Raw genomic sequence first — 24,464 nt, 5'->3', positions numbered from 1 at the left:
TCCTACCTGGATGCCAGCCCTCCCGGTCTCCTTCCTCACTGCCCCTGCCTTTAAAGAAAACGAGATCACGTGAGCTCACACGGTGGCCGGACGCATATTCTTTGGGGTCTCTAGCACTTTTACCCACTGGGAAAAATTATCTTCACATTCCCATCTGGCTGTGAGCTCTTGGAGGGCCGCGCCGAGTCTTTTACGTTTCAAATCCCCAGTTTCTAGAACAGTTGGCAATTATAGTAGGCTCGCAGTAGCTGTGTGTGGATTCTGATCAGACAGTGGAGAGCTAAGTGAGAGTGACCGGCAACGGTGCCGCTCAGAGAGGCCATCATTGCGTGGTCTCCTTCCACTCAAGTGAAGAAATCCTTGGCAGTGTTTCTAGGACTCTGGTTTATCCTTTCAATAATTATTCTTTGGGTTACTTTGAGATTTTTTAATTAAAAAAGATGCCTTATGTAAGAGTTCACACTCCTATTTTTGGGGGGTAGGAATATTCACATTTTTATCCTGGTGCTACTTCTGGTATACCTGGTGTGGACATGCCAACTTACCATTGGATCCAGCGGCTCTAACTTATTAGTGGGTCGATTTCTTTGTAAGATTATTGACACTAGAGGTACAGATAATATAGTAATATTTATTAAGCCACTATTTATGTTTATCAAATACTCATTCTGGACAAGGCACTCTGCTGCATGTTGGATGAGCAGGGACTAGCAATTAGACAGGACTCCATATGCTATGAAAGATGCAGACCCCAGAGACATTCTCTGGGACCTGATGAGTGGACTCCTGGGGTGGGCGCCACGCCAGCAGCAGGGATGGTTGCAGAGAGGGGGTGTCTGGAGAGCAGGGCAGTTCCGAAACGGGGTGCCTCACCCTTGCTCTTCTGATGCAGGGCTGTATCCTTCTCAGTGTGTGTGTGTTGTGGGGGGGTCCTCTGCCTTGCAGGACATGTAGCCACGTCCCTGACCTCCTCCTACCTGGTGTCAGTAGCATCCACACCCACACCCATCACGAAAACCACCAAGGCCTCCAGGCTGGCAAAATGTCCCATGGGGACAAAGTTGCCCCAAATCTAGAATCACTGTTTGAAACAACCCTGGACACGTCGTGCTGTGTTGCTGCTTCCTGCAGAAGCCAGAGCTTTGTTCTCAGCCTTGTAGCTTTGAGAGAAGGATTTTCTTTTTCTTTTTTTTTCAAGACAGGGTCTCACTCTGTTGTCCAGGCTGGAGTGTAGTCGTTCCATCTCAGCTCACCGTAGCCTCGACCTCCCGGGCTCAAGCAATCCTCCCACCTCAGCCTCCTGAGTAACTAGGATACAGGCACACCCCACTGTGCCCAGCTAATGTTTGAATTTTTTATTTGTAGAGATGGGGTTTTGCCAGAGAGAGGCATTTTCTGCTTCATAAAGAAGGTGGACCATTCATCTGGTTCTGGTGAATGAGCTGTAATTCGCCAGGGATCCTTCTGGTACCCAGCAGCCCGACTTATTGCTTGGCTGAGTGCAGGGCTGAGAAGCCGAAGGACACAAAGCTGTCATCAACGGGATTTGGATCAGATGTCTAAGTGTGAACTCTCCAAGCCTCATGTGTTGTTGCCATGGTAGTTCTACTCAAGACACCTTGCTGGACAGAAAAGAGGAGCGCTTGTTCTGGAGGGAACCTGAATCCTTGTGCCAGTTCCCCAAGGCCAGCTGCTCGTGCGTGCAGATGCCGCTTCTGAGTAGAGGAGAAAGTTGATGGTTGAATGTTCACCAAGGCAGGCAGGTGGTTTTAAGAGAAAATCTTATCAAGGCAGATCAGCCCTTGTCTTTACAATCAACATATTTAATTTTAGTGGCAAATTTATCCTAATTACATTAATAATGGGCCCCTTTACTCTTGCAGGATATAAATTGGACAATAGTATTTAGTTCATAGGGCTGTGATGGGAATTTAATGAGATTATGTGGGTTATATCTATCTACATTGACTGAGAAATTATTTTCTCAGAAATTAAAACAGGATAATTTATTAATATATTTAAAACCAATAATTATAAGCCTGCTGCATGTAAACAGTGATAATATCTATTTTTTATGGAAAATAATTATATCTTTTGAAACGAAAACAATTAGTGATGAGTGACTATTACGTTTTTATGATGTCTAGCTTAACAGGAGACAGCTGGATTCTTACAGCTGCCCCTGCCTTTAGTCTGCCATGATATCTGTTCTGGCTGAAGTATATGGAGAAAATTCACCCCCACATAGATGAGTAGTTGGAAAAGGGAGAGTTAATAACCTTTTCCTATGATTGTGGATGTTTTCCTTATCTGTACCAAAACTAGACAAGTGATAGTTTCTTAATGATTAATTGCAACATGAAATCTGAAACCACAGTAACAAACTTTTAACTTTTTTATGTGAAAATTCGTTTGTCATTCTTACTCTTTGAATTCATCTTGTCCCCCTGCAATTATACCATTTATAACATCAAGCATTTGTCATTTAGAAAACTCCACCGAATTGTGCAGATCTTCCAAATATTGACATATATCATGAATTTTATCGTTAAAAAATCACATTCCCTAATATCCCCATTGATTTTATCAGAAAACACTTTAAGTATCTGAAATCTGTTGAGTGTGCAGAGGCAGATATACATTTCCCGAAATTCAGATTTTCACTCTAGACCTCGAATTGTGTTCTTGGCAAGAGACGGTGTCAGTTGTGCTCCTTGAGGCAATGGCTCCCTCCATTCATTTCTGAGAAAATACCAGCCATAAACTCAAGTCTGGATTCCCTTAGTTTGTCCGCTATCTTTCTTCAAAGTAAAAACTGTCCTATTGGCCAGGCCTGGTGGCTCATGCCTGTAATCTCAGCACTTTGGGAGGCTGAGGCGGGCGGATCCCCTGAGGTCAGGAGTTCAAGACCAGCCTGGCCAACATGGTGAAATCCCATCTCTACAAAAATACAAAAATTAGGCAGGCATGATGGCGGGTGCCTGTAATCTCAGCTACTTGGGAGGCTGAGGCAGGAGAATCACTTGAACCTGGGAGGTGGAGCTTGCAGTGACCCGAGATCACACCTCTACACTCTAGCCTGGGCAACAGAGCAAGACTCTGTCTCAGAAAAAAAAAAAAAAAAAAAACACCAAAAAACCCAAACCGTCCCGTGAGTAAAGTTTTCTCTGAGATGACCGCAAACTTCCATCTGTAGCAGACAGGCTCTCTGTGTCCTTCCAGTTTGTGCATTGAACATGCATTGAAAAACATGCATTGAAGAGTTGAGGCTTTATACAATTCACAATTTATGCGGCTTCTTCGGGGACAGTCTTTAACGGAAGTGGCATTTCTTTTGCAGGTAAGTCTGTGGGGGCCAAAAGGACAATGATCACTGCTGCAGGTCAGTGCCATGCTTCGTATCATGCTAAAGAATGAGCAGTTCTTCCTGTCATTTCTTTGGAACCATTAGTACAAATATCAACACAATAAGAAGGATGAATAACATCTTAATATTCTGATGAGAATAGTTTTGGTCTTGTGGACTCACAGGTCTCCTCCAGGGACTCTCAGGTGTCTGCAGCCCACACTATGAGAACCGACGGATTAGGGGAACAAAGAAGGAGGCAAAGAAAGAATTCTGGGTGTGTTTGGGAGCCCGTAGGACTTGCTGATGAACGGGAAAGTGAGAGCAAGAGATGATATATTTATGGGCCATTTTCATCTAATTAAAATAACATATGACTCTAATTCTCTTCCAGGTCTGTACATCTTCAGAGTAGAAACCTCTGAGCTGTGAGCTTTCAGTAGAGCCCTACCAGACGCCAAGTGCGTGGAAGCTAACTTCAAACTCTCTGTGAAGAAACCCATTGTTAAGGATTTTAGGTGAAATCTTCTCATTGTCTTTCATTTAAGCTGTGTTTGATTAGACCATCCTCGTCTCTGGGCAACACATTAGATTCCTGCACCACCACCTGGTCTTATAATAGCTGGTTGCTATAAAACCATGCAGCTGCATAGGCCTGGGGTCCTTTCAAGGTTCTGTAGCCGAGTGCTGATGCTCTCGATTGCTGGAGAACTTGAGTGCAGTTAAACTCTGCTGGTTGCATTTATAGTAAAAATCAACAAGGAAAACAAATTACACTAAACCTATGCAGCGTCTCATTTATTGTTCTGCTTATTTTGTTTATAATGTTCTCTTTTAAAAAATCCTTGTTTTTAGCTGGAAAGCAGTAGGATTTGGCAGAAACAAGGAGCCTTCCAGCTTCTGACAAGGTTCTCTGCTTCCCCTCCTGCTCTCGCAGGCATTGCTCAGTGATCACTGGAGTGTCTACATCAGTCCCAGCCTTGGCTCAACATTGCAGAGGAGAGCCCTGTCCAGTGAAACTCCAGCTGTGCAAAAGTCATCCACAGAGGGCTACATGTGGAAGCCAATGAACCATCTGGGAAGTTTTTACAATAAAACAGACCATAGACGTTGGTAGCTTGGCCCAGGGTAGGCCACGGTGAAATCTGGTCCATGAGGGACCTAGAGACACTGCAATCATCCCAAGGTGAGTTGTTAAGATTGTAAATCCAAGTTAAACGCACCTGAAGTAAAGAATATATAAAATAAAAGTAAGCCTTCTGAGTCTAGTTATTGACTAACTTTAATTACTTACACAAAAGGCAACAATTGCTGAGGTACTTCATTGTCTATGAGCTAAATGTGCCAAAAAAGAGATGCTTAACAGATGGCGATGTTAAGAAATTCCTGGTTTTAAATCTGTACAGATGCATTAGGTTGGAACAAACACCACATTTTTCTGACCCTTCCAAGCTCTACACATCATAAAATGCCAGCTGATACTCAGGTACTAATTACAAAAACAGTGCCATATATGAAAAAACAAAGTGTGTGCAAAAAGCAGTCTTTTCTAGTTTCCCAGGAATCTCGATGTTCTTCAAAAATCTATCACCTTAACTTTACAACATGTGAAATATGGATAATATGTTTTTGTGGGACTTTTTATCCTAGAAAAATCCTTCACCTTGTTGGTGCCATTGTGTGTAAGGTTAGATTCTTTAGCTTAATATTCATGTCTGTTAATCCACCAGCATTAGCAGAAACTCTGAGTACTCTGAACTATCACTGCAGATACCCAGTTCTGATGAACCGCCTCTGCGGAATGTTTCTAGTTGGCCTATCATAATTGGTGTGGGTAAAGGTAGCCAGTATACAAAAATTAGAGAGGAATTCAAGTATTATATAGAAGTTAACCATCAATTATACCTATAACTGGAGAACGGTAACTGTGTACCTATAAAAGTCCAGGAGATGATCACCATTTATCCTGCCTAGGTACAGAGAGCATTTCTGGAAATCATTATCTTGAAGGCACGAGATGGTAATAAATTACCTCTAGTAGTATGGAAACCATTGCAGTGTTAAAAAGACTACAAGACTTGGTCTCATGCACTAACCTGATTGATATAAACATGATGGCCCTCTTCTTATGGTAAGAGACAAATGTATTTCAAACTTCTTGATAATGGAGTATAAGTCAAAATTGTTCTTAGTTCATCTAATGCCATTACAAACTTGGCCATCACAGATTCTTTCTCAACTATCTACAAAACATGAATTTTTATGTAGCATTTTGTCTGACATGGAATTAAATTATTTTCAGTTGAATTGGAGAAATTTTTAAGCAAAACCATTATGCAATCATGATCAAACTTCCTTAGCCACAAACAATCAAGCTGAATGAGAACTTGAAGAATAACCTGGAATAGATAGTTCTAGAAAACAATAATACTAATATTAATACAATAATAACAATATTAATAATTAACATTGTTGTTATAAAAATTACAAACAGATTTTTCATTGCTTAATATGTCATTTCATGGTCAATATTAAAATCCAGTTTTGTTGGTCTATTAATGAGATAATGTTCCATTAATGAGGTAATATTCTGCTAGGGTTTGAGTTTGTCCTACCGAAACTCATGTTGATATGCATCCCCAGTGTGGGATAGCGTTGGAGGTGGGGCCCAGTGGAAGGTGTTTGGGTCACGGGGGTGGATCCCTCATGAATGGCTTGGTGCTATTCTCTTGGTAGCAATTTCTGATGAGGTTGATTAGTTGTAGTAGGAATGGATTAGTTCCCATGAAAGCAGGTTGTTATAAGGCCAGTATACCCTTGGGATCTGTCTCTACATGTATCTGGCTCCTCTCTGACCTTCTCTGCCTTGTAGGATTGTGTTAGTCTGTTCTCACACTGCTAATAAAGACATACCTGAGACTGGGTAATTTATAAAGGAAAGAGGTTTAATGAACTCACAGTTCCACGTGGTTGGGGAGGCCTCACTATCATGGTGGAAGGCAAAGGAAAGGCAAAGGCACGTTTTACATGGTGGCAGCAACAGTGCATGTGCAGGGGAACTCCTTTATATAAAATCATCAGATCTCATGAGACTTATTCACTATCATGAGAACAGTGAGGGAGAAACCACCCCCACGACTCAATTATCTCCACCTGGACCTGCCCTTGACACGTTGGGATTATTACAATTCAAGGTGAGATTTTTTATTTTTATGTTGGTTTTGTCATTTCATTTTTTTTTTAATTCCAGAGGTTTTTGGGGGACAGGTGGTATTTGGTTACATGAGTAAGTTCTTTGAGTAGTGATTTGTGAGATTTTGGTGTACCTATCACCCAAGCAGTACACACTGAACCTAATTTGTAGTCTTTTATCCTCTGCCCCCTTTCTACCTTTTCCCCTTTGAGTCTCCAAAGTCCATCGTGTCGTTCTGATACTTTTGTATCCTCTTAGCTCCTACTTATGATAACATATATATTTGGTTTTCCATTCCTGAGTTACTTCACGTAGAATAATGGTTTCCAGTCCCATCCAGGTTGCTGCAAATGCCATGTCATTAATTTATTCATTTTTATGGCTGAGTAGTATTCTATCATATGTATATATACCCCAGTTTCTTTATCCATTCATTGACTGATGGGCATCTGGGCTGGATCCACATTTTTGCAATTGCAAATGGTGCTGCTATAAACATGTGTTTGCAAGTATCTTTTTCACATAATGACTCATTTTCCTCCGGGTAGATACCCAGTGGTGGGATTGCTGGATCAAATAGTAGTTCTTCTTTTTGGCTGGGTGCCATGGCTCACACCTGTAGTCCCAGCACTTTGGGAGGCTGAGGCAGGCAGATCACTTGAAGTCAGGAGTTCAAGACCAGCCTGGCCAACATGGTGAAACCTGTCTCTACCAAAAATACAAAAATTAGCCAGGCATGGTGGTGTATGCCTGTAGTCCCAGCTACTTGGGGGGCTGAGATAGGAGAATCACTTGAACCTGGGAGGTGGAGGCTGCAGTGAGCTGAGATGGTGCCATTGCACTCCAGCCTGGGCAACAGAGCGAGACTCTGTCTCAAACAAAACAAAACACAAATAGTAGTTCTACTTTAAGTTCTTTGAGGAATCTCTACACTGTTTTCCATAGTGACTGTACTAGTTTACATTCCCACCAGCAGTGTAGAAGTGCCAAAACCCCTCTTTTCTTTGTAAATTACCTAGCCTCAGGTATTGCTTTATAGCAGCACAAAATGGACTAAGAAAATTGTCTTGTAGAGACAACTTGGCATATAGTCAGGAGTCATTTAACAACAGGCATAGTCCTGAGAAATGCATTGTTGTGTGATCTCATCTTTCTGCAAACACCATAGAGTATACTCACACAAGCCTACATGATACAGCCTACTGCACATCCAGGCTATATGGTCTAGTCAATCACTCCTAGGCCACAAACAGCATGTCACTACACTGAACACTGTAGGCACTTGTAACACAATGGTAAATATTGGTGTATCTAAACATAGAAAAGGTACAGTAAAAATATGGTGTAAGAGATAAAAAATGATAAAGCTGTCTCGGGCATTTACCATGAATGAAGCTTGCAGGACTGGAAGTTGCTCTGGGTGGGTCAGTAGGTAAGGAGTGAGTGAATGTGAAGGCCTAGGACTTTATCATACATTACGGTTGCCTTTAAAAACACTGTACACTCAGGCTGCACTAAATGTATTTAAAACAGCTTTTTTCTTCAATAATAAATGCACCTCATTTTTCTATACTTTATAGATTTTTTAATTTAAAAAACATTTGGCTCTTTTATAATAACGTCACTTAAAACACAAACATACGGCTGTGAAAATATATTTTCTTTATATTTTTATCCTATAAGCTTTTTACTATTTTTAATATATATATTTTTTTACTTTTAATCTGTTTTGTTGAAAGCTAAGACGAATACACACATCAGCCTAGACCTACATAGGTCAGGATCATCAGTGTCACCGTCTTCTACCTCCACATCTTGTCCCACAGGAAGCTCTTCAGGGGCCATAACACACGTGGAGCTATCGTGACAACGTCTTCTCCAGACACCTCCTGACGGACCTGCAGGAGGAGCTTCTTAAGGAGGTATCACTCTTCAGAAATATGTCCATGGCAAACCAATGTATGTTTGCCTTCCCTTGCCTTGCCTTGCCTTGCCCTGCCCTGCCCTGCCCTGCTCTGCCTTGCCTTGCTTTGCCTTGCCTTTGAGATGGAGTCTCTCTCTGTCACCCAGACTAGAGTGCAATGGCATGGGCTTGGTTCACTGCAACCTCCGCCTCCCGGGTTCAACCAATTCTCCTGCCTCAGCCTCCTGAGTAGCTGGGATTACAGGCATGTGCCACCATGCTGGCTAATTTTGTATTTTTAATAGAGAAGGGGTTTCGCCATGTTGGCCAAGCTGGTCTTGAACTCTTGACCTCAGGTGATCCACCTGCCTCGGCCTCCTGAAGTGCTGGGATTACAGGCATGAGCTGCAGTGCCCAGCCTGTGTCTTTATCATAGATTTGCATGTGCGATACATTGCACTATGATGGTATAATAGCTACGATGTCACCAGGCCATAGGTTTTCAGCTCTATTGTAATCTTATGGGACCACTGTTGTATTTGTGGTCCATCATTGACCAAAGAGTCTTTATGGGGAGCATGACAATTTTGTTTTTAAGTTACTATGCATTAGATAGTGGGTCTTTTTGACTCCTGTATAAATTCTTAGGAGGAAAGACTCCTAAATATGTATGATTGCATTGTTGTCCTTCAGCACTCAGCAAAATGCTCATGATCATGGGAAAATGACAACTTTTTGCCACTCCATTTCCTTATTTGAAAGAGGAAGAAGTCAAATCGGTGCTCACTCAGCACCCCCAGCCCATGTCTAAAGCTGGAGAGAGTGTGATTCTGCCATGTACTTGTTAGTTGCTTATCTGATTAATCAGGTTGAGGGAAAACATGTGGTAATTACACGTTCAATTAGCAACATTAATGTTCTCTGTCTCCAATCTCCTTGAAATTCTTCGCTATTTTTAAAATTTGGAAGATGTCATTGTTCTTTTAGAATTACAATTCTCTACTTGATGACTTCTCACAAACATTGACTGAAAGAGGTCTTAGAAACTGTGCTAGTTTTTAAAATCCCTCTGCAAAAGTGCAGCTTCTCTGCTGACTTTAATTCATTAATGTAATTATAGTTCAGTAAAGCACAGTGGCTGGGTGATACTGATGCACTTCTGTTCCGACTTCCGCTGCCATGCTCCTCTGGACCCTACTCAATCTGCCCACTTTTATCACAGGCTTGCTTTTTCCAAACAATGATGTAGAGTAGTCGGTATAATCAATCACATACAATGGATTACAGAATAACATACCATAAAATAGGTAATACTTTAATAAATTACCACAATAGATAATTCGGTATGTAAATAATATGCAATAGAATAGCAGCATTCAATAGCACCTGCAATCATACAGTGCATTCTGAATTATCTCAGATGCTAAGATTAAAAGTGGCTCTGGCAAGTTAAAAATCTAGTAGCATAACAATTGGAGTCGTCAGTAAGGGGCCCCTCAAATGCCTGATTTGGGGAGGTGGTGGTTGAAACTCCCATACAAAATAGGAATCCTGTTGTTTATCATTGCATCATGAGTCTACTTTGTGGACTCCCTAGGAGTTTTAAATAAAACTCAAATTCCCTGGAGAGAAGTCTTACTTTCTGTGTCTACTGACTAATCCTAAATTGTCAGGGGTTAGGCTCTTGGGTAGTTGACAGCTGGGAGCAAGAACCTGGGAATGGCAATCAAGGGCCTGCTTTTCCTCGCACCCCAGATCCCACACTCACCGAGGCCTGTGCAATGCGGTAAAGAGGGAAGGAGGCAGAAGGGGAGGCCTGCTGAGGGTGGCTGCAGGAGCGTCTGCACCTGACACCTGGCTGGAACGTGGCGCGCGCTTTCCCATTGACACTGTAACATCAACGGTGGTTAATTCTGCAGTACAATTAGAATGAGAGGCCCACTCCTATATTAGTTAGGTAGGGCTTAGTCAGGTGGGTTTTTAAAGAAATAGTATTATCAGCAGTAGTCTGGCCTTAATAGAGAACAGGTGGAAAACTCCCCAGTACCCCTTCCTCCATTATTTGATATTATCTTAAGTCAGAAGAGCACTAGAGGCTACATCTGAAAAATGTTTCCTCCACTGTGTTCATTGCAGCTAGTGTGGGTTTGTGGCGGCATCTCTGCTTTGAGCCAATTCCAGTCATCTGTGAACAAATGTATAAGTCTAACAAGGTTTATAAAAGGTAGGATTCCCAGATCTGCCACAGACTCTGAGTTTATTCTTTTTGGGTTATGAGAGGAAGACACAAGACTCCTGGCCTAAGCAGGGCCCCTCCTCCTCCCCGGTGCTAAGTGGATTTCCACGGCATGGGCTCCCACAAACATGGAAAAGGCTTACGAAAGCTACTGTGTCTCCAGAGCCTAAGTGACCAGGACTGTCTCTTGTTTGGTGCCTGTGAGGGACATGGTGCAGAGTTCCCAGTCCCCATGGCGTTGAGAATTCATTGTCAGAATATCTTATTTAATAATTTCTGAAAATTTTGCCATTGAAATGGTCTCTGCTCACCCCTGGGTTCTCCTAGGCCACCCTAGAAATGCAGAACCCACACTGAGAGGGTGACTGGGTCCTGGCAGGTGTAGCGAGAAGGGAATATTGATGACTCTGTTTCCAGAAAAAAGACATTGCAAAATCCAAACAGTCACCTTTTCAGCTTAAACACAACAACAAAAGCTCTTTCCATTTTTGGAGGCTGCCTATGTATCTAGTTGTGAATTTACAGAAACTCTTAGATGCTTCCATTCCTTTTTACTGTCAAGATACTCATAGGAAGGAAATGAGAAAAAAGTTAAACTTTTAGGTGTATGCATTGCCTCAAAGGCTTCTGCATGAACCCCACTGATGGCTGTAGACACAGGTCTTCACCCGTGTTGAGTGGACTACACAGTCCTACCCCGCATCTATTGGACTGCACAGTCCTACCCCGCATCTATTGGACTGCACAGTCCTACCCCGCATCTATTGGACTGCACAGTCCTACCCCGCATCTATTGGACTGCACAGTCCTAATGCTCCTGAGCTACAAGACTGTTTGTTTGTTTCTTATCAAAAAAGAAACAAATATTTTGATGATTTAGTGTTACCAGAGAATTCTTCTACTCAGTGTCAGGTTTCAATAAGGCCCTCAGGATTCACGTGTTTATTATTTCTTGTTTTAGTCACTTAAGAACACTCAAAAGGTTGGAGACACATAGCAACTTGAATTTTCCTAAGTGTTGAGATGCTCTCTGCTGGGAGTGTGCACAGAGCAGGTCCCTGAGCTAATGACGGAGCCTTGCCGATCCCTCGACACCTGTACCCCAGTGCCTGTCTGCTCTCAGATCAACTGTTCATGTTTATGAATCGGGGAATTCAAGTCTTAAAGGGAACCCCTGGACACTGGAAGGCAAGAATCGAATACAGATACTTCTTAATTAGAAAGAATTTGAGGGTTTTAGCTTCATCATTTAACACATTGAAGCCAAGAATCCTGACATTTCTGAGTTTTGCCAGCGTTACATCTGCAGTCAATCATAATTTTTGAAAGCTCTGTGGCATTAAAAAGATGATACCGGGGCTTGTCATGGGGTTGGGGGGATGGGGTAGGGATGGCATTAGGAGAAATACCTAATGTAAATGACGAGTTAATGGGTGCAGGAAACCGACACAGCACATGTATACATATGTAACAAAGCTGCAAGTTGTGCACATGTACCCTAGAACTTAAAGTATAATTAAAAAAAAAAAAAAAGATGATACCTCGACATATTTCTTAATCTGCATGCTCCCCAGACTCATGGCTTATTTCCCATTCAGATAAGAAATTGTTATGTTAATTGAGCTGCTCTATGCTGAGAATGGTGCAGGGTTATGACTTAGTCACTTTTTCATTTTAACTACTTGAGGCTTAAACCTTAACCATGGCAATGACTGTCTTGCCTCTTCCCAGAGGCAATCTGGGCAGCTTCACGTCTCCCACATGATGAGAACCAGGGACACTGGTCAACACCCAGACTGTCGTCTGGCAAGAACAGAGTTTGTCTCCCCGCTCAGTGCTGCCCGGGACCCCGGCACCAGGACTCCCTACCCCTCCATGGGAGAGGCTCAGGCCAGTACACCTTCACGCCAGGAACATCTGAAACAGAGGCTATCCCACTTTTCCAACCTGAATTTTAGTAATTTCTGTAAGTTCATTGTTGAAGTCGATTGCATTTGCAGCTTCTAGTGTCATTCTTTGGTATTGCTTACTTGATATCCCTTAGAATAATTAGCTGTTGGCCTGCGATTATGTCAAGTTTGTAATATGTTTGTTGAAACAGTCACTTGCTGCTCAATAGTTTGGCCAGTTTTATGATTGACTGGATCATAGTTTGAGGCAATAGTAAGAAATCATAAGTTCTTGTTTGAAAAAGTTAAAAACATGTTCTAGGAATAATTGTTATTATTGAAAATCAAATAATTACTTTCTACCTAAAGCATGGGTGCATTTTTCAGTACGTAATCCATTGTCTCTTCTCTCTTTAAACGGCTGGTGAGAAGTTGCCCTCAGATAATAGTGAGTAATATATTACAAGCACCAATGCAGAAGTTTCTTTTACGATGTTAGGTCTTTTGGGAAGTTGAGTCTTTCTGGAAAGGATTTATATCATGTGACTTTGTAGCAGGAGAAAGTTAACGTGACCTCAAAACCCCTGGGCATGCACCAGCTCTGTGCAGCTGCCCCTGTGCAGGGTACATGTGTCCAGCCTGCGATTATTACTTCTCTGCTTTCTCAACCACTTTTTTTTTTACATTTTAATTCTTTAATTCTTGTGGGTACACAGTAGGTGTATGCACTTATGGGGTACTTGAGATTTTTTGATACAGGCATGCAACATGTAATAATCACCTCCCAGAGAATGGGGTATCCATTCTCTAAGCAGTTATCCTTTGTGTTACAAACAATTCAATTATACTCTTTTAGTTATGTTTAAATGTACAATTAAATTATTATTGACTGGAGTTGACCACTCTTGTTAATTCTGTTACCAAGACAAGCAACTTGGATGTTAAAAGATAAATGGAAGCGATAGAATTCTACACTTCAGCCTTTGCTTAGCATTCAGCTAAGGAAAAATACCCAGAGAACCCTTATTTCCTGGTTCTATGTGACTTGAGAGCTACCTTGATTGACAGAGCATCTCCTGGAGCAACCAGTGAGCAGCAGTGAGTCCGTGTCTTCCTAGGAGTCCTCTCTATCTTTGCTCCACCTTCCTGCAAACCCCAAGGTCAATGAAAGAGAGTTGAATATAGATGTAAATGTTCTACAAGCATTGGCACACAAATGCGTCCTTTTTCAATCACCAAAGAAAGACAGTAAGCATGTTTTTTATTTTTTTATTGTTTAAGTTCCAGGTTACATGTGCAGGATGTGCAGGTTTGTTACACAGGTAAACGTGTGCCATGGTGGTTTGCTGCACCTATCAACCCATCACCTAGGTATGTGATTTATATCACATGATATAAATCCTTTCCAGAAAGACTCAACTTCCCAAAAGACCTAACATCGTAAAAGAAACTTCTGCATTGGTGCTTGTAATATATTACTCACTATTATCTGAGGGCAACTTCTCACCAGCCGTTTAAAGAGAGAAGAGACAATGGATTACGTACTGAAAAATGCACCCATGCTTTAGGTAGAAAGTAATTATTTGATTTTCAATAATAATAAGCCCAGCATGCATTAGCTCTTTATTCTAATGCTCTCCCCCTCACCCTCCCCAGACAGGCCCCAGTGTGTGTTGTTTCTCTGCCTGTGTCCATGTGTTCTCATTGTTCAGCTCCCACTTATAAGTGAGAACATGTAGTATCTGGTTTTCTGTTCCTTCATTAGTTTGCTGAGGATAATGGCTTCCAGCTTCATCCATGTCCCTGCAAAGGACATGATCTCATTCCTTTTCATGGCTGCGCAGTATTCCATGGTATATATGTACCATATTTTCTTTATCCAGCCTATCATTGATGGGCATTTGGGTTGATTCATGTCTTTGGTATTGTGAATAGTGCTGCAGTGAACATATGCATGCATGTATGTTTATGATAGAATCATTTCTATTCCTTTGGGTCTATACCCAGTGATGGGATTACTGGGTCAAATGATTTTGCCAGTTCTAAATCTTTGAGGAATCATCACACTTTCTTCCACAATGGTTGAACTAATTTACATTCCCAAATTCTTCCATTTTTAAATGCCCTTTCATCAACCGAGTCTTGCATGGGAAGGCACTGTGGGACTCGCTCTGAAGTGGCCTGGTGTGGTGGCTGATGGATATATGAGTTGCCCGGAGCAGTGCTGGCACCTGGGTAGCCTCTTTACTGTTAATGGAGATTAAAATTGACAACAAACATGTAAGTAATTGTTGTCAAATATGTCCACATTTGTGCTTAATGCATTCAATTATTTTTCTACCAAGACCTCGCAGAAGTGATGCTTGGGGATAGAGACAACTCGAGGGGGAAGACCTTCAGGGCTCTTGGTGGCTGTTAGTTGTCATTTCATTATTCCATATGATGGGTGAAAAGGAAGGTAAGGTATGAGCAAATCTGAAAATGGTGAAGGCTTACATTTCACCCTCATAGAAGTCACAAAATAGAATTTTAACGCATGGTGCTTGATTTAAAAATTAATCTTCATGCTGAATACACTTAACAGGTATATTATGTGAAACTTGCGGAAGAATGTCAGTCTCATTTAGGGTCTGCTGTGTATTCCAATAACCATACAATAACACAGACCACCACACTAACCACCTGCAGGCCTTCAAAATGTGGTTCAAATCCCATCACAGTTGTGGCCTTGTCTCATCTTGATGCCAAGTCCTGTCCATTTTAAATTTTCTTTTCTTTCTTTCTCTCTCTCTCTCTCTTTTGAGACAGTGTCTCGGTCGCCCAGGCTGGACTGCACTGTGCAGTCATGGCTCTCTGCAGCCTCGACCCCCTGAACTCAAGCAATCCTCCCACGTCAGCCTCCGGAGTAGCTGAGACTACAGGTATGTACTACCACACCAAGCTAACTTTTTATTTTTTGTAGAGATGGGGTCTCACTATGTTTCCCAGGTTAGTCTCCAACTCCTGGGCTTAAGAGATCCTCCTTCCAAAGTGTTGAGATGGAAGGTGTGAACTACCAGGCCCAGCTCAATTTTTAATTTTCTATGATAAGAAAGAACATTTAATGCCATTCAATTGTTTTGAAGTGATTTTTTGAAAAGCTGACCTTGAGTGCTCTCCAAGGTCTTGCCTGTGTGCTTAGAGATTTACGAGCGTGGTCTCCTGTAATCCTTGTGACTGTGCCATCTCAGCCAGGAAGAGAGTGGTGGCAACTTCCTCCTTGTCGGAAAGCCTGTTAAATGGGGAAGTTGGATTTGAAAACTTGGGGGGAAGAATGTCAGGGCTGGCCATGCCCTGGTTTCCGGCAGTGGGGTGTTGGCATGGGCAATCCATTGTGCTTCCTTCCTTAATCAGATCAGCTCAGGGCTGGGCCTATGGACTGTGAGGATGTTGGGAAACCTAGGTGTGACCCGCTCTGCCAGAGGCCACCTGCCTGTGGAGCCTGTGGGAGCACATGGCCTCCTGACTGAAGGTCCCTAACCCCCCTGTGAACCACCCTGGAACAGGCCTGAGGTCCTTGACCACACACCACAGCGATGGTGACAGGGAGGCCAGCCCTCTCACTTCCCATGCACGTAGGTCCCGGCGAGGTCAGAAAGGTCTGTGCGGGGGGCCCCTGCCCTGCACTGTGCCCAACCAACTTCTCCACGCTGTCTTGGGTGGAGTACTCACCTTTTAGGGCTTGAATGGGGATTGCATGAGATAACGTGTGTGAAGCATAAGGTAACATGTGTGAAGCATGCCTGGCACAAAGAAGTGCCTGCTGATTGTTAGCCATTATGATTGTTAAGTGCAATGTGGCACACAAAGCTCTTAGCACTGTGGCTGTGAGATAGACAGTGCTCTGCAGATGTCAGCTCCTTGTAGCTATTGGACATTGTTTCTTCAGCCTCCCAAGTCAAGGAAAACCAGACAAAATAGCAGGATTGATGTTCAGGTTAATTGACAAGAGAGCTGTCATAGTCCCTTGGTAAGCAGGGAGAATCCTCTGCCCTTAGTAAAATTTAGTGGCTGGTGAAAAAGGAAGGTGTGTCCTTTACAGAAAAGGATGAAAGGCTTTCTTTCTCTTTTTACATTCTAAATCATTTACTTAAAATTTTTATTCATCTAATTACAGATAAACATAGTTTTGCATAAGGATGTAAAGATAATTTTTTAATGTTTGGTATAGGTTCTTTTTTTTTTTACTAGAAATTGTTACTGAAATAATTATAGACAAGCATGTAGTTTTAAGAAGTTATACTTCACCTACTTTTCCCCAATGGTAACATTTTTCAAAACTATTGTATAGTATCAGAACTAGGATATTGACACTGATTGATAGGCTCAAACCATCAGACCTCCCCAGTGTTGCTTATACTTACGTGTGTGTGTGTGTACTTAGTTTATCTAATTCTATCACATCCACCCCACCATAGTCAAAATGCTCCAAAGGATCCTGCTGATAGCCCTTTTACAGTCACAGCCATGCTCCTCCCCCCACAACAAATCCCTATCCCGGGCAGCCACTATTCTGTTCTCCATTTCTAAAATTGTGTCATTTCAAAAATCATATTTGAATGGAATCACACAGCATGTAATCTTTTAAGATTAGCTTTTTCTTTGAGTATAAGTCTTTAGAGACTCATTGAGGTCTGCAGGTCCTTTTTATTGCTGAGTAGTATTCCGTGATAGGGGTGCATTGCAGCTTGTTCACTACTTACCTGTTAAGATACATCTGGGTTCTCAGTTTGGTGCTATTATGATCAAAACTACTGTGAACATTCATTTACAGTGACATGGTTAGGCTTTCTGTCCCCACCCAAATTTCATCTTGAATTGTAATCCCCATAATCCCCACATGTCAAGGGATAGACCAGGTGCAGGTAACTGAATCATGACAGCAGTTTCCCCCATGCTATTCTCATGATAGTGAGTGAGTTCTCATGAGATCTGATGGTTTTATAAGGGCTCTTCCCCCTTTTCTTGGCACTTCTCCTTCCTGTCGCCTTGTGAAGAAGTTGCCTTGCTTCCCCTTCACTTTCCTCCATGATTGCAAGTTTCCTGAGGCCTCTCCAGTCATGCTAAACTGAGAGTCAATTAAACCTCTTTCCTTTGTGAATTACCCAGTCTCAGGCAGTTCTTTATAGCAGCATCAAAACAGACTAATACATACAGGCATTTGTGTGAATGTAAGTTTTCATTTTTCTGGAACACTGAGTTTTATAAGAAATCACCAAACTGTGTATAGAGTGGCCGAGCCCTGTTGCATTCTTACTAGCAGTATGCCAGTGACCCAGTTCCTCCACCTCTTCAACAGCATTTGGTGACTTTTTAAATTTTAGCTTTCTATTGGTGTAGAGTCATATCTTACTGCAGTTTTATTTGCATTTTCATGATGGCTAATGATGTTTGCCACCTGTGTATCCTCTGGTGAAAGATCTGTTCATGTCTTATGCCTGTTTTCCAGTTGAATTGTTTGTTTTTCCTGTTAAAGATTGAAAGATCTTAATATTTTCTAGAGACTAGTCCTTTGTTGGATAGGTGGTTTGCAGAGATTTTCTTGCAGCCTGTAGTGTTTCTTTTCATCATCTCCACATGGGCTTTCACAGAGCAAATGGTTTTAATACTTACCAAGAGTCATTTATCAATATTTCCATTTACTGATTCTGCTTTTAATGTCAGATCCAATAACTTTTTGCCTAGTCTTATATCCTGAAGGTTTTTCTTTTTGTTTTCTACAAGTTTAGTGGTTCTAAACTTGCATTTTACATTAAATTCATCATCCGTTTTGAGTTAATTTTGTGTGTTACGAGGTTTAGGTTGAGGCTCATGTTTGCTGCCTATGGATGTCCATATGTTATATTACATGTTGAAAAGTGCGATGTTCTTTTGGATGTTTCAACTTGGATACTCTACAGTCCTCAGTTATTTACTCAAACCTTAATTTAGTGCTATGGAGGTATTGGTTTTTTATTTGTGATTAAAGTCCATAATCACTTGACTTTAACTAAGGGATATTATCCTAGGTAATCCAAGTGGATCTGGTTCAATCAGCTGAAAGGCTTTGAAAGCAGAGATGAGGGCTCCCTGGAGAAGAAGAAACCCTACTTATGGGCCAGCACCAGCTCATGCCTAACCATGGATTTTGGACATGACCAGCTAGCTGCCTAATCCTAACTCCTTGCAACAAATGCTTACTAAATATCTCCTACTCTTTCTGCCTCTTTGGTTGAACCCTGCCTGATACAAAAAGAATATTCTCCCTCTGTTTAATTGCTTCTGTACCTTCATCAAAAATCAATTAAGCATATTTTTGTGGGTCTTTCTCTAAGTTTTGAATCCTGTTCCATGGATCTATTGTTTAGCCATCTGTCAACATCACAGTGTCTGGATTACTGTAGCTATGTAGTCAGCCTTAATATCGGTAAAGTGGTTCCTCCCACTGTGTTCTTCTTTTTCAACATTAGTGTAGTTATCCTGGGTGTCTCTGGATGGGGATGGGGGTCTCAGGCCCAGGGAGAAGGAGAGTGCTTTCCATGGTCACTGTTTTCAGTGGCAATCAATCCCATTTGCAGGTACCACTGGGCTCCCTTGGTGTTGTCAAGAGGAACCCCTGATTGATCAGGGGAGGAATGTGCCTACTGGGGCTACCTTCTTTTGAGGGCTCGTGGTTGGTGGATGGGTGACAGAATCTGGCTTCTATTTCTTTGTTGAGTGGGGTCACAAGACACCTTGCCACTGTGCTGTTCTTCCAGTCCCAGAAGTGCAAAGCACATTGCTTTCCTCTTACCATACATCACAGCTGTCCTTTGGGTGTCTATTGCTTTGTTTCCAGGGTTTATAGTTGTGCTTAGTGGGAAAGAGCAGGGAAACAGGTCTATACCACCTTTTTTTTAGGCTAGAAGTTGAAGGAGGCATTTTTAATACAATTTTTTTCTTTTCCTTTTTCATTTTTCTCTCTTCCCAAACTCCTTCACCCCATCAGAACCTACTTGATTGCCCACATTATGACTGAGTGTTCATTCTGTGTTTTGGTATACACGTATAGAATACTGGGTAAACATGCACATACATACAAACACACAAGCAGACACATGTACATACATAAGCAAGTGCATTTGTACATATACAAAGGGAATTCCTCTGTTTTTGTTTTACAGGAATAGATTGATTAACCACACATTTCAACAGCTTTCCACTTAACAATGTTTTATGAAAATCTCTCTGGGAAATATGGTGTAGCTGTAATTTGTTTTTGAGGATTGCATAGTTTTTTATGGAGAGGTGTAGCCTAGTTTATTCAGCCAGCCTCCTATTGATGGATGGTCTCTTTATCTGCAGCTCTTGTCCATATAAATAATGTTATACACCTTATACATTTGACATTCTTAGTAGTGTAATTTCCATGGGATAGATTCCAAGAGTGGGATTTTGGGGTTGAAGAATTTATGTATTTTGAATTAAACATCTGTACCCAACTTGCTTTTGAAAGAAGCCACAAAACTTCACATTCCTTTGCAATGTATGAGAGTAAATCTTTTCCAAGAAAGGGATTTCCTGAAGTCAGAACCTCCCTGTTACCCAGCCTTCCTTTTCTGGCTGCAGCAAAATGCTTTTGTTTGCTGCATTGGTAAATCCCCATGACTATCCAGGTACAGGATGGCACAATAGCAACACAAAGTTCCTCCAATGCTGGAGACATGTTTATTTCCTCTTGCTTTTGCTCAATCTCTTAATCCTCCTTTCCTTTCCCTTTGAGCCCTGGGAATAGACCAGCTGTGGGTTACTAATCAGCTTTGCTTCTTATTGGCAGAACCACAGAAGTGAACTTATGATCTAATCTTTCATCCTCCGTCACAAAGCACTAATTCCAACTCATTTATAAAAGTTCAGTGCTAGTTTGTAAAACGTGTGTCCCGTAGACCACAGAATTCAGGCAGCTTGGTCTGATTTTGCTACCTCAGATTTTTGGATGTAAAAAGTCCATTGTGTCCCTTCTGCTGCCATTTATTGTCATCTTGGGTTAGAATTCTTGCAATTATTTTAGGTTTTCATTTCTAAAATGATGTTCAAGCTTTGAAAGTAAAGAAGAAAGAAAAAGAAAAGAACAAAAAATCTACTTGAGTTCCCTACTAAAATGGCACAATATTAGGAATAACAGGTTTTAAAATTCTCTGGGTGGTTAGCTGTATGAATCTCTCTTTGAAATAACAGATGAAGCCTGTAAGTTCAATTTATTCTGTCTTGGAAAAACAAAGCATGATATTAAAAACAAAACAAACAAGATGCCTTCAAAAGGAGCAGTGGCTGTAAAGAATTGAGTCAACAATTGAGAAAAAATCACCCAAATCACAGCTAGTTTATATTCTAGAATGGATGAAGAAAGGCTTACTAGAAAATGTTGTGTTTGAAGTACAGCCAGGAAGCACAGTGTGGGCCTGTTTAGGGGACAGATGGGACCAGCATGGAGCACTTAGACAGAAGACAGCTTGGACAAAGGCTTTAACAGGTGGAAGAGCAGCTCCAAGGGACTGTAAGTGATTGGGCCCCTTGGGGCCCAGGGAAGAGAAGAGATGCAAAGACTGGCAAGAGATAAACCATGGAGCAGTAGTTCATTCACTCATCTGTCCATTCCTTAATTCATTCAGCAGTTACTTGGTGATAGCCTACTCTGTGCAAAAAGCTCTTCCCAATGCTGGGAATAGAGTGGTGAGAACAAAAGTGTAGTATATAGTTATGCTTTAGTGCATGAATTTAAGCATCTTAACTGTTTTTTCCTAGAAAAAAATCTTCAAATCCTCAAAATGCAAAAATTAAAAAAGATAAAGATTGACATAAGTATTTTTAGAGTATTTACCGAATAGTTAGAGTGATGTTTGTTACCTACAGCATATTCATCTTTAGCTATTTTGAATAATTTTTGGTAACTTGTCTTATAGTCCATTGGCCGGTGAATGAGATTTTGGGCAGACAAAAAGGATTCAAAGAAGAGTGTGTGGGAAAGAAAGATATAAGCCTTGTCTAGACATGACCTTCTGGACACAAAACAGTTCGGTTTATTTGTTCGTCTTCTTTTTTGGACGTCCTAAAATGGGGCTCCCACATTTGAACTCTGGCCTGGAAGTGTCTAACCAATGTCAGAGTTTAAGATAATGATTAACTATCTTGTTTTAAAGACAACCTTTCTCTGAAGGTGGCCCTCCCTGTGCTGGGTGAGTTTTATAGATAATTTACCTGTAGGAATTTTTCCCATGAGTTCTCTTAAGCCAGGAATTTTCTCCATCTATCTCTATATTAGCAATCTAAAATTCAGGAATTTTCAATTCTTCTAGGGACATGTGTCTTGTTGGTTTCTGCCTGTCATCCTAACTTGTTGGATCATTTTACATCTTGATTTGCCCATCCAGCAGACCAGCTGTCTTTTCCAGCCCTGTCATCCATAGATACATCTGCTAGGTATGATTTCTGTGCATTGACCTACTATAGGACTAGCAGTGCTCAACTGGCAGAACCCTGTGGTCTACACTAGAGTCCCCTCCAGAAGGACATCAGATTCATGCACAGGCCCAGGGAATATGATTATATCATTCACAGAGCCACGTCACTGTGGAAACCTGCTGCCATTATTTATTGTTGATTTATTGAAGATGCTACAAGAGACTTATCCTATGCCTTGTGGCAATCCAGTTACAGCATGCTCATGAAATTCCTGGAGCTACCAGCTTGGATATAATGTCCAAAGGGAACATGCTGTTAGTTCAGCAAATATTGCTCTTGAGAAGTCATCACCCTCATCATCATCTTTTTAAACTATTCATCAACTGTATCTTTCACAAATCATTTTTGAATGTTGCTAATGATAAACCATGATAATTCAACAGGAGCTTGCAAGCAATCTTTTTAAATTGCTGTTTGAAAAAAAATCATGACCAGTCTGCTATTTCTTTTTTTTTTTTTCTCTTTTAGGATCAGGGGTACATGTGCAGGCTTGTTATATAGGTAAGTTGCATGTCACAGGGATTTGGTGTACAGATTATTTCACTTCTCAGGTAATAAGCATAGTACCTGATATGTAATTTTTCAATCCCCTCCCTCCTCCCCCCAACCCCCTTCAGTAGGCCTTGGTGTCTGTTGTTCCCTTCTTTTTGTCTATGTGTATTCAATGTTTAGTTCTCACTTATAAGCGAGTATTTGGTTTGCGGTTCCTGTGTTGGTTTGTTTAGGATAATGGCTTCCAGCTCCAACCACATTTTGTAAAAAACATTATCTCACTCCTTTTTATGAGACCATAGTATTCCATGGTGTCTATATTACATATTTTCTTTATCTAATCTACTGTTAATAGGCATTTAGGTTGATTCCATGTCTTTGCTATTGTAAATAGTGCTGTGATGAATATACGCAGGCATATGCCCACACAGTAGAACTATTTATATTTCTTTGGGTATATAACCGGTAATGGGATTGCTGAATTGAATGGTAATTCTGCTTTGAGTTCTTTGAGAAACCACCTAACTACTTTCCACAATGACTGTACCAATCTACAGTCCCACCAACCGTGTGTAAGCATTCCCTTTTCTCTGCAACCTTGCACCTGTTCTTTATTGACTTTTTAGTAGGCGTTCTGGCTGGTGTGAATGCTATCTCATTGTGGTTTTGATTTGCATTTCTCTAATGATTAGTGATGTTGAGTATTTTTTCATGTGCTTGTTGACTGTTTGTATATTTTCTTTTGAAAAGTGCCTGTTCATGTTCTTTGACCACTTTCTAATGGGGTTGTTTGACTTTTACTTGTTGTTCTGTTTAAGTTCCTTATACATTCTGGATATTAGGCCTTTGTCAGATGCATAGTTTGCAAATCTTTTCTTCCATTCTGTAGGTTGTCTGTTTACTCTGTTGATAGTTTCTTTTGCTGTGCAGACGCTCTTAAGTTTAATTGGTCCCATTTGTCAATTTTTGTGTTTGTAGCAATTACTTTGGGCATTGTCATGAAATTTTCGCCAAAGTCTATGTCCAGAATGGATTTTCAAGGATATCTCCCAGGGTTTTTATAGTTTTAGGTTTTACATTTAAGTCTTTAATCCATCTTGAGTTGATTTTTTTATATGGTATAAGAAAGGGGTCCAATTTTAATCTTCTGCATATAGCTAGCCAGTTATTCCAACATCATTTATTGAATAGGGAGTCATTTCCCCATTGCTTGTTTTGGTTGACTTTGTCAAAGATCAGATGGTTGTAGGTGTGTGACTTTATTTCTGTGTTCTCTACTGTGATCCATTAGTCTATGTATTAGTCTATGTGTGTGTTTTTGTACCAATACCATGCTGTTTTGGTTACCGTAGCTTTGTAGTATAGTTTGAATTTCAGCAACATGATGGTTACAGCTTTGTTCTTTTTGCTTAGGATTGCCTTGGCCATTCAAGCTCTTTTATGGTTCCACATAAATTTTAAAGTAGTTTTTTCTAATTCTATGAAGAATGCCACTGGTAGTTTGATAGAAATGTCATTGAACTTGTAAGTTGCTTTGGGCAGTTTGGCCATTTTAATGATATTGATTCTTCCTAGCTATAAGCAGGGGATGTTTTTCCATTTGTTTGTGTCACCTCTGATTTCTTTGAGCAGTGTTTCATAATTTTCATTGTAGAGATATTTCACCTTCCTGGTTAGCAATATTCCTAGGTATTTTGTTATTATTATTTTGGTGGTGATTGTGAATGTGATTGTGTTCTTGATTTAGTTCTCAGCTTGGATGTTGTTGGTGTATATAGGAGTGCTGCTGATTTTTGTACATTGATTTTGTATCCCAAAACTTTGCTGAAGTTGTTTATCAGATAAAGAAGCTTTTGGGCAGAGACTATGAGGATTTTAGCTATAGA

General features: G+C 41.0%; 1 long non-coding RNA gene across 1 annotated transcript; it reads left to right on the top strand.

The window, feature by feature from the left end:
* The first annotated feature begins 3,340 nt into the window (after window positions 1-3,340).
* LOC102145602 (uncharacterized) lies at window positions 3,341-22,697 on the top strand. Its single transcript, XR_012427041.1, has 6 exons — window positions 3,341-3,382; window positions 3,741-3,864; window positions 4,284-4,532; window positions 8,366-8,461; window positions 15,376-15,488; window positions 22,555-22,697. It is a non-coding gene; the product is annotated as an uncharacterized lncRNA (long non-coding RNA).
* Window positions 22,698-24,464: the final 1,767 nt, after the last annotated feature.

Source organism: Macaca fascicularis, chromosome 18 (assembly GCF_037993035.2).
Source record: "Macaca fascicularis isolate 582-1 chromosome 18, T2T-MFA8v1.1".
Lineage (NCBI taxonomy): Eukaryota > Metazoa > Chordata > Mammalia > Primates > Cercopithecidae > Macaca > Macaca fascicularis.
The sequence above is the reverse complement of the archived record's forward strand: the minus strand, read 5'-3'. Positions and strand labels throughout refer to the sequence as shown.